The 11945-nt window shown below is 41.9% G+C and overlaps 1 long non-coding RNA gene across 2 annotated transcripts; it reads left to right on the top strand.

The window, feature by feature from the left end:
- Positions 1–824: 824 nt before the first annotated feature.
- On the top strand, positions 825–11797 carry LOC135427314 (uncharacterized). 2 transcript variants are annotated; one of them, XR_010436034.1, is made up of 3 exons: positions 9646–9927; positions 10653–10841; positions 11771–11797. It is a non-coding gene; the product is annotated as an uncharacterized LOC135427314 (long non-coding RNA). The 2 variants fall into 2 exon arrangements; XR_010436033.1 differs by lacking the exons at positions 9646–9927; positions 10653–10841 and adding an exon at positions 825–1727.
- The last annotated feature ends 148 nt before the right edge of the window (positions 11798–11945 follow it).

The raw sequence follows: 11945 nt of genomic DNA on the forward strand, positions 1-11945 counted from the left end.
CGTTCGACTCTCAGCTCTCGAATCCGAAACCGAAACTGAAACCAAGCCAAAAGCAAAAAGATTAAAATTAAAAAAAAAAAATACACACATATATGTATATATATAAATATATATATATATATATATAATAAGAAATTAGACCCGATATCGTTTCTGGACACTAGCGTTGTCCATCGCCGCTGTCGTCGCCAACGTTGTTGTGTTTTTTTGTCTGGTGGTTGAGTGAAACAGTGAAAGAACGGCAAGTCCAGTGGAAAAAGTACGGCCCGATACCGATACCGATACCGATATACGAATATCAATATCAGCAATACCAATACCAATACCAATACCAATATCGATACCGATACCGATAACAAGCTACGGAAACCCAAAGCAAAACCAAAATTAAACAATTGATATTTTGTAATTGTAAGCAAGCATTTTCCAGTTTTCCGTCAGCGTCGACGTCGACGTCGACGTCGCTGTTGCCGTCGCCGTCGGCGTCTTACGCACTCGCACGCATCTGCTGCTGTCCTGCTCGCACAGCCAGCCTACCGTATGCCCATAGAGCATCGCTCTCTTTCCCATTCCCATTGTCGTACCCATACCCATTCCCTTACCCTTACCCTTACCCTTACCTCTGCCCCTGCCCCTGCCCCTGTTCATAACGTTTCTGATTCTGTTGTACTGAGCGGTCCGTCGCCGTCGTCGTCGTCGTCTTTGTCACCTACGCAAAAATCAATAAGCCTCCCAAAAAAAAAAAAACGGAAGAGAATTCCCTAATTGTGTGTGTTTTTGTTGTTGTTGTTGTTGTTTTTTTCGAGGGGGGGGGGGCCCGAAAATCAATCGAATTAAAGATTGTGAGCGCGCGCTCATTCGTTTTCCAACACTGGCTGGGCGCTGTAATTGGGTATTCGATAGTTGTTTAGGAGAAACTTAGACAGCATTTGCAGTGCTGTTAATTTCAGTTTTCATAACGCTCTGGAACAATTCATCAACTCATTTCACTCGTCAGTTTCAATTTTTCTCCCTCAACAACAAAAATTATCCAAAATAAAAATCCAAAAAGTATTTAAACACATCATAAAATCCAAACCGAGCAATTCTATCATCATTTGTCGTTTTCCCCACAAATTTTCGGCTCTTAATTAAAATTCGTCCATATAGACAATATATATATGTATACATACACATATCTATATATATATGTTTATATATGCAGATAGCCACAGACAATTTTCGATCAAGTCCATTAGACGACGCTCGCATTTTTCACATATCTACTGAACCAGCCATCATCAACAACAAAATCGCAAGTGGGCCCCACCAGCTAAATCAGAAGAGTTACGACCTACCAAACAAAACCATCCAGAAACAATTGAGTTAACAGTCACAAAAAGCTACAACGAGCAGCCGAGCAGTCGAGCAGTCGAGCAGCCGAGCAGCCCAGCAGCAGCCCAGCAGCAGCAGCTACAGTGATCGATATTTTGACTCAAGAGGAACCTTCTTCTGCCATACTTGAACAGGCTGCTCTTCGTTTCATCCCAGATAAGCACCGACACACCTGACGGCGCATCGTTATCACAACACTGCAAACTGAATATATTGCGCAACTGTTGACTTGTCTTACACTCTGTCTGGCCACTGAAAACGCTGTGCAACAACAACAAGAAAAAAGAAAACAATTACCAATAGCCAGGCCCAAACCGTAACAGTTATCCATCTATCAAAGCTAGCAGGAATCTGTAAGTATCTGTTATTGTCGCATATCTAAAAATAACACTGCCTGGGTCCTGGCTAAGGATGTACTCCATCTATGTATATGACAATCAATCAATAACGCAGTTGCACTTCGATCAAATCCCAACAGCACACATATTGAGCTTATGTGCGAAATTTATATATATATATATATTAGATATATTAATATACTATTTAATTTGTGTCTGTGTGAGACTCTCATATGGCATTTGGAACTGACTAAAGATAGAGTATATCTTGGCACAATCAATCATATGTCAGTTGCACTTCAATCAAATCCCAACACGAACATTAGTGGAAAAATTATATAGATTATAGTTAAGGTGTTGGAAAATATTTAAAGATCAGATTGAATCGAAATGTCTGCAAGACTAGCCCGACTTATGTCTAATGTGTATATATATTTTATATTTACATCTTTATCATATTAAATCGATATGTCTATAATTTTATCCCGTCTCACGCAAACTCTTATATATATATATATATATTTAATAATTAGAGTAAGATTTCGGCAATTATCAGAGTTATCATGGAAAAATCTGGATATACTTTCTTCTAGTCCACAAGACTATCCCGACTTAGGTCTAATGTTTGTTTGTCTGAGACTCTTTTATGACATAGATAATAACTAACTCTTAAAGATTCTATTTATATCAACTAGAAAAGCAGGATTTTAGCCAACATCAAGCGGCACTTAGGTTATGCCTTAAACTCTGTATGGCATATAAAATATCTAACTCTTATGGATTTGATTTATAGCAGTTTTTAAAGTAAGTTTCTAGGAAAAGAAGCCGCAACCTTTGAATATCCCGACTCATGTCTGTGTGGGGCTCTTATATAGCATATAGGATGTCTAACTCTTTTAGATTTAATTTAAACCAATTATCAAAGTAAGATTATAGAAAACATCAGGATCCACCTTCTTATAGTCCACAAGACTATGCCGAATTATGTCTAATTTTTGTTTGTGTCAGACTCTTATATGCCGTATATTCTATTCTATACAATCAAAGTGAGATTCTAGGCAAAATCAAGCGGCACTTAGGATATGCCTTAAAGTCTATAAGAGGAAGAATATCTAACGCTTATAGAATTGTGTCTGTATGAGACTCTTATATGGCATATAGAAAATCGAACTATTATTGATTTAATTAATAGCAATTATTAGGTCAGATTATAGAAAAAATCACTCCTATGTATTCCTATAATTTATATTGTTCCTTTTCTTAGGATTGTCTTTTTCATTTCTCCATAATTAAATGAAACTGCCAAATTTAAGAATCTCATATCTGTTAGAGATACATTTTTGTTTTTAAATAAACCTTATCCGTGCACATTAAAACGATATAATATTCCAACTCTAAACAACTCGAACAAGATATATTTATTAGTTTTTTTGTTTTTAGTATAGTCTAGAATTGGATGTTTGCGTATATCCGCTTCAGATAATGGGAAAATTTAGTTTCTTATAATTCTTGAAACGGATTTTGGAAAACGTCTTGACCAGCTCGAGTTAGAGAGCGCGGATAGATTTAATTGGACTATTCCAGAGCTATTTATGAGATTGAATTTATGTAATATCTGTGGCAACAACTGCAACTTTGCATTTGCTGTTGCAGTTGCACATTTGCTGTTGCAGTTCGATTGCCTATTTTTAAGTCAGTTTGGGGCGATGCATTCGGGAATTGTGTGTGTCTATTTTAAATGGCGAGTGGGGCGATGGCGCGTGCCATGAATGAATCTGAAGCTGTCTGGTGTTTGCCCCCCCCCCCCCCCCCCCCTCTCTCTCTCTCCACTCTCTCCACTCTCTCTCTCTCCACTTTTGCTCTCTCTGCCCCCCTCAAGCGCGTAGATCGCTTGTCTAATCCACATAGATGTGTCTGTGGCATGGGCTAAATTTAATGCATTCTCAAGTGAGGCACGGCAAAGTTAGCTTCTTCTTCATGGAGACGCGCAAAATGCTTTCAAATCAATTCGAAAGTTCAACAGCCGCAAAATCACAGAGAGAGAGAGAGAGCGATTGTAACTGGCAGTGGGAGGAGAGACAGAGAGAGAGAGAGAGAGAGAGGGAAAGAGAGCGAGAGAGTCTGCTGCGAGCACAGCATAAAATTAGAATCAAATTTCTTAGGGGACGCGCATTCCACAGACGCGGAAATCGCGGCAGCCAGTGTGGCCAGATCTCTTCGGACAGCGGTCAGTGGCTGTTGGCTAAACGGATTATGCAATACGCTGTCGCCCCCCCCCCCCCCCCTCCCTTTCTGTGAGCAGCACTAATAGGATCAGCGCGAGCAAGCTTTCAGCTAGCTGCATAACTGTACCGACGGCGAGAGCGCGCGCGCGCGCTTTATGTCATGCGGTTGTCCTTGAGCCAGGCATCATAAGCTCTCGCTCCTCTCTCTCTCTCTCTCTTCTCTCTCTCTGTCCCACTCACTTGTGCATATGTGCTGCATAGTTATATAGTCTTTATTCGCATACTAGTTCTATCAGCTATGGCTGCCCCCCTTGCCTCACTCCACAGAGCTGCCTCTCTCCCCCCGCCCCCCCCCCTACCCATACCTGGCCCGTTTCAGCTTATTGAATTACTTGTCGGCGCGTGTGTGTGTGTGTGTGTGTGTGTGTGCTTGCCTGTGCCATTTGCTGTTTGCTTTCTTGATGCCATTTCGTGCATAATTGTTAAATGTCCTGTTTTATTCAGTATTTACCTTGGCTTAGCAACTGGCAACTCGTCCTGGTCTCTGATCCCTGATCCCTGCTCGTGTCCCCTCATCCCGTTGCTGAGCTCTGCTTCTGTTCACACGGCACGCACAATAGACACAACGTTTGTTGCGTTCCCATTGTTCGGCGGGACACTCGTTTTAAAAGTTGTTTTTTATTTCTCTTCCTTTTTTTTCTTTCATTAATTTTTTGGCTGGTTTTGCAGTATTTTTTTTTTTTCATTAAGTTTTTAGCCGTTGTCTCTGCTGCTGCGGACAGCCTGTGTTTGTTGTTGTTGTTGTTACTGTCTCCTGCTTTCTCTTTCTCTCTCGCTCACGCGTTAATTTGTGCTGATCTGTTGCTTTAAAGCTCTTGCCCACGCCGCGGCCGCCATTTTGCTGCATCGGATATACATATATGCCTATACATATACATATTCAAGTCTATCTGTTGCATTTCTACACGCACAACTTTTGCCTCCCAGCACTTGCCTCTCGCTCTGCCTTGCAGCTGATCCATTGCAAAAGCTCTGCTTGGCCGCATAAACTATGTTGTGTGCGTGCGTGTGCGTGTGTGTGTGTGCTTGAGTAATTGCATTACATTTTGCATTCAACCGCACACATACACACACGCACACACACATAGCTATGCGAGCTGCCATTCGCTTTCATTTAATTGCGACGCTGATCTACTGCCTCGAAGCTCTGCTTGCCCGCCTCCATTTTGCTAGGCCTGACATACGGACATGTGTGTGTGTGTGTGTGGGTTGGTGAGCATTGCAATGCGAATTGCAGTTGTCAAAGCACACGCACACACACATACACACACACAGCACGCACTTGCACACATAAATATGCCCGCTGCCATTCGCAGGCTGCCTTGTCAGGCCTATTGCTGGCTCTCTCGCTCTCTCCCACAAACACACACACACACATGCACACGCATACACCCACACCAACACAATCGGCATTTGCTTTTCATTGCATACTTTGCAGGGTTGCTGCTGCAGTTGCTGCGCGCGCCATTTTTGTGTTGCACTTGTTGTGCAAGCACGCACACACACACACACACACTCGCACACACGCACACACATTTATGCATATATTTTGTAGAGGACACACGAACCCTTCGCTGGCAGCCAGTGCAGCCGCTGTCGCTGCCGCTGCCGCTGCAACGCGCAGCAGCTGCGAAAATCAGGCAGCACGAGTCGCGCTCTTTGCATTCGTCTGTCATTCGCTGCCGACTGCTGGCTGCTGGCTGCATGCAAATTGCACGCCCACTACCCCAGCGGGCAAGCAGCTCTCGCCCCTCTCTCTCTACCCCCCCCCCTCCCCTCCTCTGGTCTATAAGTTAACCCCTCAAACGATGCGCTGCAGCGTGTGCAGGGATTTGTATGCGAACAACAAAAGCTGCAGGCGCACAGCCCAATGTGGCAATGTGGCAATGTGGCAATGTGCAACCCCCTTTTGGTTGCTTGTGGCAACCTTTAACCCCTGGGCGCAAGGCTTTTGTATGGCAGAGGATGCACTTTTTGTGTCTTTGAATTATTGGCAAATAAAAAGGCATGAAAAGCTTTCAGCTTTAATTGGCTTGTCGCCTGCTGCAATAAAACTCATGCGCTCTCGCTCGCACTCTCTCTCCCTCTCACTCTCTCTCTCTCTCGCTCTCTCTCTCTCTCGCTCTCTCTCTGTCTGTCTCTACTATCTCGCGGTCACTCTGTGCTTGTCTCTGTGGCTTGCATTTGCTGCGGCCATCCCTCGTCTTTTGCTTTTTTGCCCATTAAACGTCAATTAATGTCACCTTCAACAACTGCAATTGCAATTGCGGCAACAACAACAACAACAACAACTTGGCAGCCCCTGGACCCTGCTGCTACTCCTGCTCCTGTTGCTCGCTGATTTTGTTTTGATTGCGACGCGTGCGTCGCTGTCACTTGGCCCCTGCCACATCTCTTGGCCTGCACCTGGCCGCGACTCAGACAAACAGACAGACAGACAGACCGACAGACCGACAGAAAGTGAGAGGCGAGCGGAAAGGCAGCGCGGTAACGGGGGCAACGGGGCAGCGGGGCAGTTGCATGTGCAACAAGTGTCCTGCATTTTGCTAGCGTCTGTCCTTGAAGTTGTTCACGCGTGTGTGTGTGCGTGTGTGTGTTATGAGTGTATGACATATGGCTGCGGTAAAAGTTGATGTTATTTGATTTTCAGCACAATTGCACACAAATGGTCAAAGATACAGATGTATGTGCGTATATAGCCCGACTATGTACATATATACATATACATATATATATCGACTTTAGCACAAATTGTGTAGCCCAGAGTTGTGTGCTTTTCATACGTATTTTCCAGCCAAGCAACTAGTTTTCTTCTTGTAAATGTACAAAATACTTTAAGCAAATACTTTATTTGCCAAGAAAATTGGACTTCTTTCCACCTAATTTGATCAATATTAATATGCATATATCTTGATTTAAATAGTTTCTGTTAAATACAAAAATTTAATGCTTATTATTCTAAGAAAATCAATCTATATTCTATTTATATTTATACTTAAGAGTAATAATTTAGTTAATTCAACTTTAAATTTTTATGAATCTAAATACGCAATTCATATTCTAGTATTCCATAAGAAGAAAACTAGTTGCATTCTAATAGATACAAATAAACTGAAATCTGAATTGGTTTCTAATATTTCAAACTATCTGAACTATTTCGTATTGTTCAACAAAACTATTTCGCAGCGCGATTTCATTTATAGGGAATAAAACAACTGCTCTTGAAATTTAATGCATTTTCTTAGGCAAATCATTTGAAATTGATTTTTGAGTTGTTTGTGAGTTGGTTTTCTTATGGCTTCGTATGGTTTTTTATATATCTAATATTTCACAGGGAAGAGATAGATAGATAATAGGAATATGCCAGCTGCTTGTCTTATATATGTATGTATGTACATAGATAGTCCAAGTAAAGGGGTAATGATTATAACAACATCCCAATCTTATGTAGATACATCAACTACTTAAGAAGAGCGTCAATTTGCATCTCTAAGGACTTTTGTCCTTGCTTTCACTCTCGTATGACTCGCATGAGTCTTGCTTTCAACAAATTTAAGCCCAGACGGGTTAGTTTATGAAATACTCAGTTTGGGAGCTGCCTTTTCTGTGCGTGAATGCATTTAGATTTAGTTGCTTAGATTTCGATTTAGTTAGCTAGAAAAACTTTATCTATCGAATTCGTGTTATTCCTCAAGCATTGCGAACATCTGCTCTAAGCCTTAAAGCTCTATTAACTTTATTTTCGTCTGCTGCTTTTTTCAACAAATAATACAAAACAATTACATATTTATTTACTAGTAAGATAGTTTAGTTAAAACTTAATTGTAGCTACATATATTTCTATACCTTGCCAAACAATATTCAGTTAACTAAAAGCTGTGGCTAATTGGAACAAAACTTTTGCTGCTGTGAGTTTTTGAAATGCTCGAAGGATCTCTTTGCAGCTAGCTTGAGCTTAATTAAATACAGTTTTAGTTGCTTAACTTGTCAATATTGGTTGTTGTTGTTATTTTTACTGCAATGCCTGCAGCTAGGACAAACAATTCAATAACTCATCAATTAATATAAATGTGCGTGCGTGCGTGTGTGTGTGTGTGTGTGTGCGTAGATAATCTCTTGAGGTTGCGACTGCTGCTGCTGCTGCTGCTGCTGCTGAGCTGTCTTCAGGACTCACATGGATTTGTCGATGGATACCCTGTTGCCATCTCAAGCAGTGTGTATCAGCGCGTATACTTCATTTGCTGCAACTTGGCCTTTGAGCCTGTAGATTTCCCATCTAATAGCTTTCCATTCGTTATCCTTCGATTTGAATTAACACTCGCGTATGCAACGTATTTTTGGGGATATCTCGCCTTCGAGTACACTCGTCCAGGGGCATACTTCATTTTATCTCATTTGCTGTTTGCACATCGCCGACACATACATATGTACATACATATGTACATATATCTTGTACATACGTACATACATACATATATTTGAGCTTCAATTTGCCTTCGGTGCTAACAGCCCGGAGCAGAGTGTTCGCAGTTCACTTCCTTTTCTGCTTCCTTCTTCCTTTAAGCGCTTAAGCGCCGCCATCGTCGTCGTCGTCGTCGTCGCCGCCGCATTCAATTTTTGGCAACGCCAACGTCGACAGCGACGCAGCGCAACATTATCCTGGCATCTGCTTACTCATACAAACACACACACACACACACACACAACAGAGTCACACTCTATTCCCAATACGGCTGTGAACGTGGCCAAAGCTCCCGGTTCCAGTTCCAGGTTGCGCGCCCCGTTTTTTGAGTCACAATTCGGCTCCGAGTCCCGAATCCAACTCAGCGTCAACAGTCTTGAGTCTGAGTCAGAGTTCTAAGTCGCGGTCTGAGTTTGAACTTTGCGCTCGACTTTGGGGCCGATCTTCTTAACAAAATGTCGCTGATGATGGGTTTTTGAAATTTGAAATTTTCCATATGTGCATTTATACATACATCACATACTTACATGTACATACATATGTATGTTGTTTTATTCTAACTATTTAATTCGAACTTTTGCTTTTTATCAGTCTTGCGTTCAAGAATTTGAGTTGAGTTTTTGAGTCACTCGGTTTGCTGAATTGGCGGCGCTCATTCTCTCATTCCACACTCACTCATTAAATTTCGGCAAAAGCGGCGAACACACACACACACACAACCGCACACCAGCACAGTGAGGGGCAACACGAAAACATCGCATATTGCTTTTGTGTGTGCTGTCTTTCGCTTGGCTGCGGTCGCGGTCGATGCTGTCGCTGCCGTTGCCGCTGCCGCTGCCAGTACGACTTCTGCTCTCGCTTTGTGAATATGTATGTGTTTGTTTGTGTGTGTGTATAATAAGCATAGGAATTTCGGCTAAGGCGGCAGAGCGTTGGCGGCCCAAAAATACTTGAGTGGAACTGTTAAGTGATAAATGTTACGCACTCTGTGCTCTGTTAGGCAGCGCTAGCTAGCGCGTTGAGCTCTTTTTCTCTGTCGCTCTCTTTCCCTCTCACACTCTCTGGGCTCTGCTGCTGTTGCTGCTGCTGATGTCGCAGTCGCCGTCGCCGTCGCCGCTGCGGCTACCGCCAGAATGCCGCATGCACGTCGGTCGGTCATTTTAGTATTTGGAAGCCCAATTCCTTTCCGTCATTTGTATTTGGAACGCCGCAGCAGAAAGAAGGTCGTCAAAAAAGCATTATTGGCAGAATATTTTCGGCATTAAGGCAAAGCATAAAAAAAAGAAAGAAACGCAAATAAAAGTTGAAATATGCATTAACGTGTCCGTCGCCGCCGTCGTTCATTGTTTTTTTTTCCTCTGTTGTGTTTGTTCGTAAATAGTTTTTATTTTCAATTTTCGAGAAACCGCAAAGTGATCTTGATCTGCTGTTGTTTCTTCTACACTCGTTCGTTCGTTCGTTCCTAAACGTAAGCAAGCAAAAGAAGAAAAAATGAAATAAAACGAAATAAAATAAAGAGCGCGCACAAAACGTTCAAATCAAACGAAAAAAAATCATAACCGAACATAAAATAGAGAAGCAAAATCATTCAAAGCCAATAACACACACAGACAGACACACACACATACCCATACACATGCAAATGCTTGCATACTAATGCACAGCAATGCTTATTACAATTTGCCAAAAACTATGGCCTTAGCAGAGCTGTAAAAGAAATATGATTACCGTTAAACTTGTACTTGCTGTTACGTTTAATAATTAGCAGCAGCAGCAGCAACAACAACAACAAGCACAACATTGAATTAATAGTTGTCGTGTTGGCGGGGACAGCGGGGATAGTGGACGGGCTGGGCAGCATAGGAGAGGGCGGGGCAGCAGCTTTTGCTTTTTTGATGTCGTTGCTGCTGCTGCTATTTTTCGTGGCATATTTTGTGCGTGTGTGTGTGTGTGCGTGCGCGTGTTTGCCGCCCCGCACTTTGTGTATTGTGTGCCTTTTTTACACAGCTCACAACTTTACAACTTGTGTTGTCTTCTTTCAGATTTTTGCGCTATTTTTTTTTTGTTGCTGTTTTACTGTTTTTCAGTCAGTGCCTGCCAAAAGCAAAAGCAAGAACAAGTGACAAACAATCTGAAGCAAATAAAACAAATTAAATACACGTTGTTTTTTTTTTTACATAATTTCTCTAAAAGAAACCGCATGTTTATTAAAGCATACGCTCGCTGCAAAGTCAAAAACAAATGCAAAATACAAAGTCAACGCAGAAATAACAAACACAAAAGTTATTAAACGAGCTCTGACATCATCTGCGCAAAAATTACAACAAACATAGCAGCTGGCGGGAACCAAAAAAAAAAAAAACAACAACTGCAATCAGCGAAGTAAGCAAAAATCAGTTAAAAATAAATCAGTATGCGTCTAATCGCAATTTACAGCAAACAAACAAATTAGAACACGTATTTTTACTATATTTGGGTATTCGTTTTGTGAAGTAAATTGTATTTTTTTTTTTGGTTTCTTCTTCTTTCGTGATTTTGCTTTGCGCCTACTTATTCACCACACAAACAAAAAATGCCAACAACAAAAACAATTGCCAAAAAAGCAACACCAACGCACGCACACAAATACACGGCCCAAGATCAAAGTCAACATGACGAAAACGACGGCAGCAGCAGCAAAGCTCTCTCTCTCTTTCTGTTTCTCTCTTTCTCTGTTCACGCACTGCTTAAATCTCTTCTAATGCGAATGCGGCACCCGCTCACGCGTCGACGGAAGCGTGCGCCCACTCATTGGCGTCGCTGCCAGCGCCAGATGATTAAAGCAATGCCAAAAAGCTTTGCAGGTCGCTCTGCTCGCTGCTTGGTTAGCAACATGTCGCAACGTGTTGCTTGCTTGCCGGCCGGCCGGCCTCTCCTCTCCGGCCTGCCTGCCTAACTGTGATCGCTGATTGCTGTAACAGCTGTTGCGCTCTTCAACGGCACTCACTCTCACTCATTCGCACGCTAGTTGCAAATGGCGCTAGGAGTAGGGGGCGGTCAAATGGGTTCAACGTTGAACTTTTACGAAGCGGCCATTGTTTTCTTTTATTTTTTTCCAATCGCACTTGTATGCATTCAGACGCAACTTGTGTGCGTGTGTGTGAGTGTATGGCTGGCCTTGCCAGCTTGTCTGCCATTTTTATATGATGATCATTAACACACAGATTATTTAAAATAGATATCAACATTTGTTAGTGTAACTGTTAAATGTAGCATAGTGCATTTTCCGCATCTCAAATTTTACTAATGTTCACTTTCTTCCTACGTTGCAGGTTTTCACCTAATTTGGCCAAATTGACGCATTTAACACTGTTTTTTTTTTTCGATTCGGACAACATTTGAACATCAACCGTTTTTCTTCGAAATTCACTGAAAAGACATCAAAAATAATCCCAAAAAAAAACTTTCAAAAAACACAAAAAGGTTTCAAAAAAAAAAAAAAAAAAA

The sequence above is a fragment of the Drosophila montana genome, unplaced genomic scaffold, assembly GCF_035044405.1.
Source record: "Drosophila montana isolate Dmon_TW-CO22-7 unplaced genomic scaffold, ASM3504440v1 contig_2178_1, whole genome shotgun sequence".
NCBI lineage: Eukaryota > Metazoa > Arthropoda > Insecta > Diptera > Drosophilidae > Drosophila > Drosophila montana.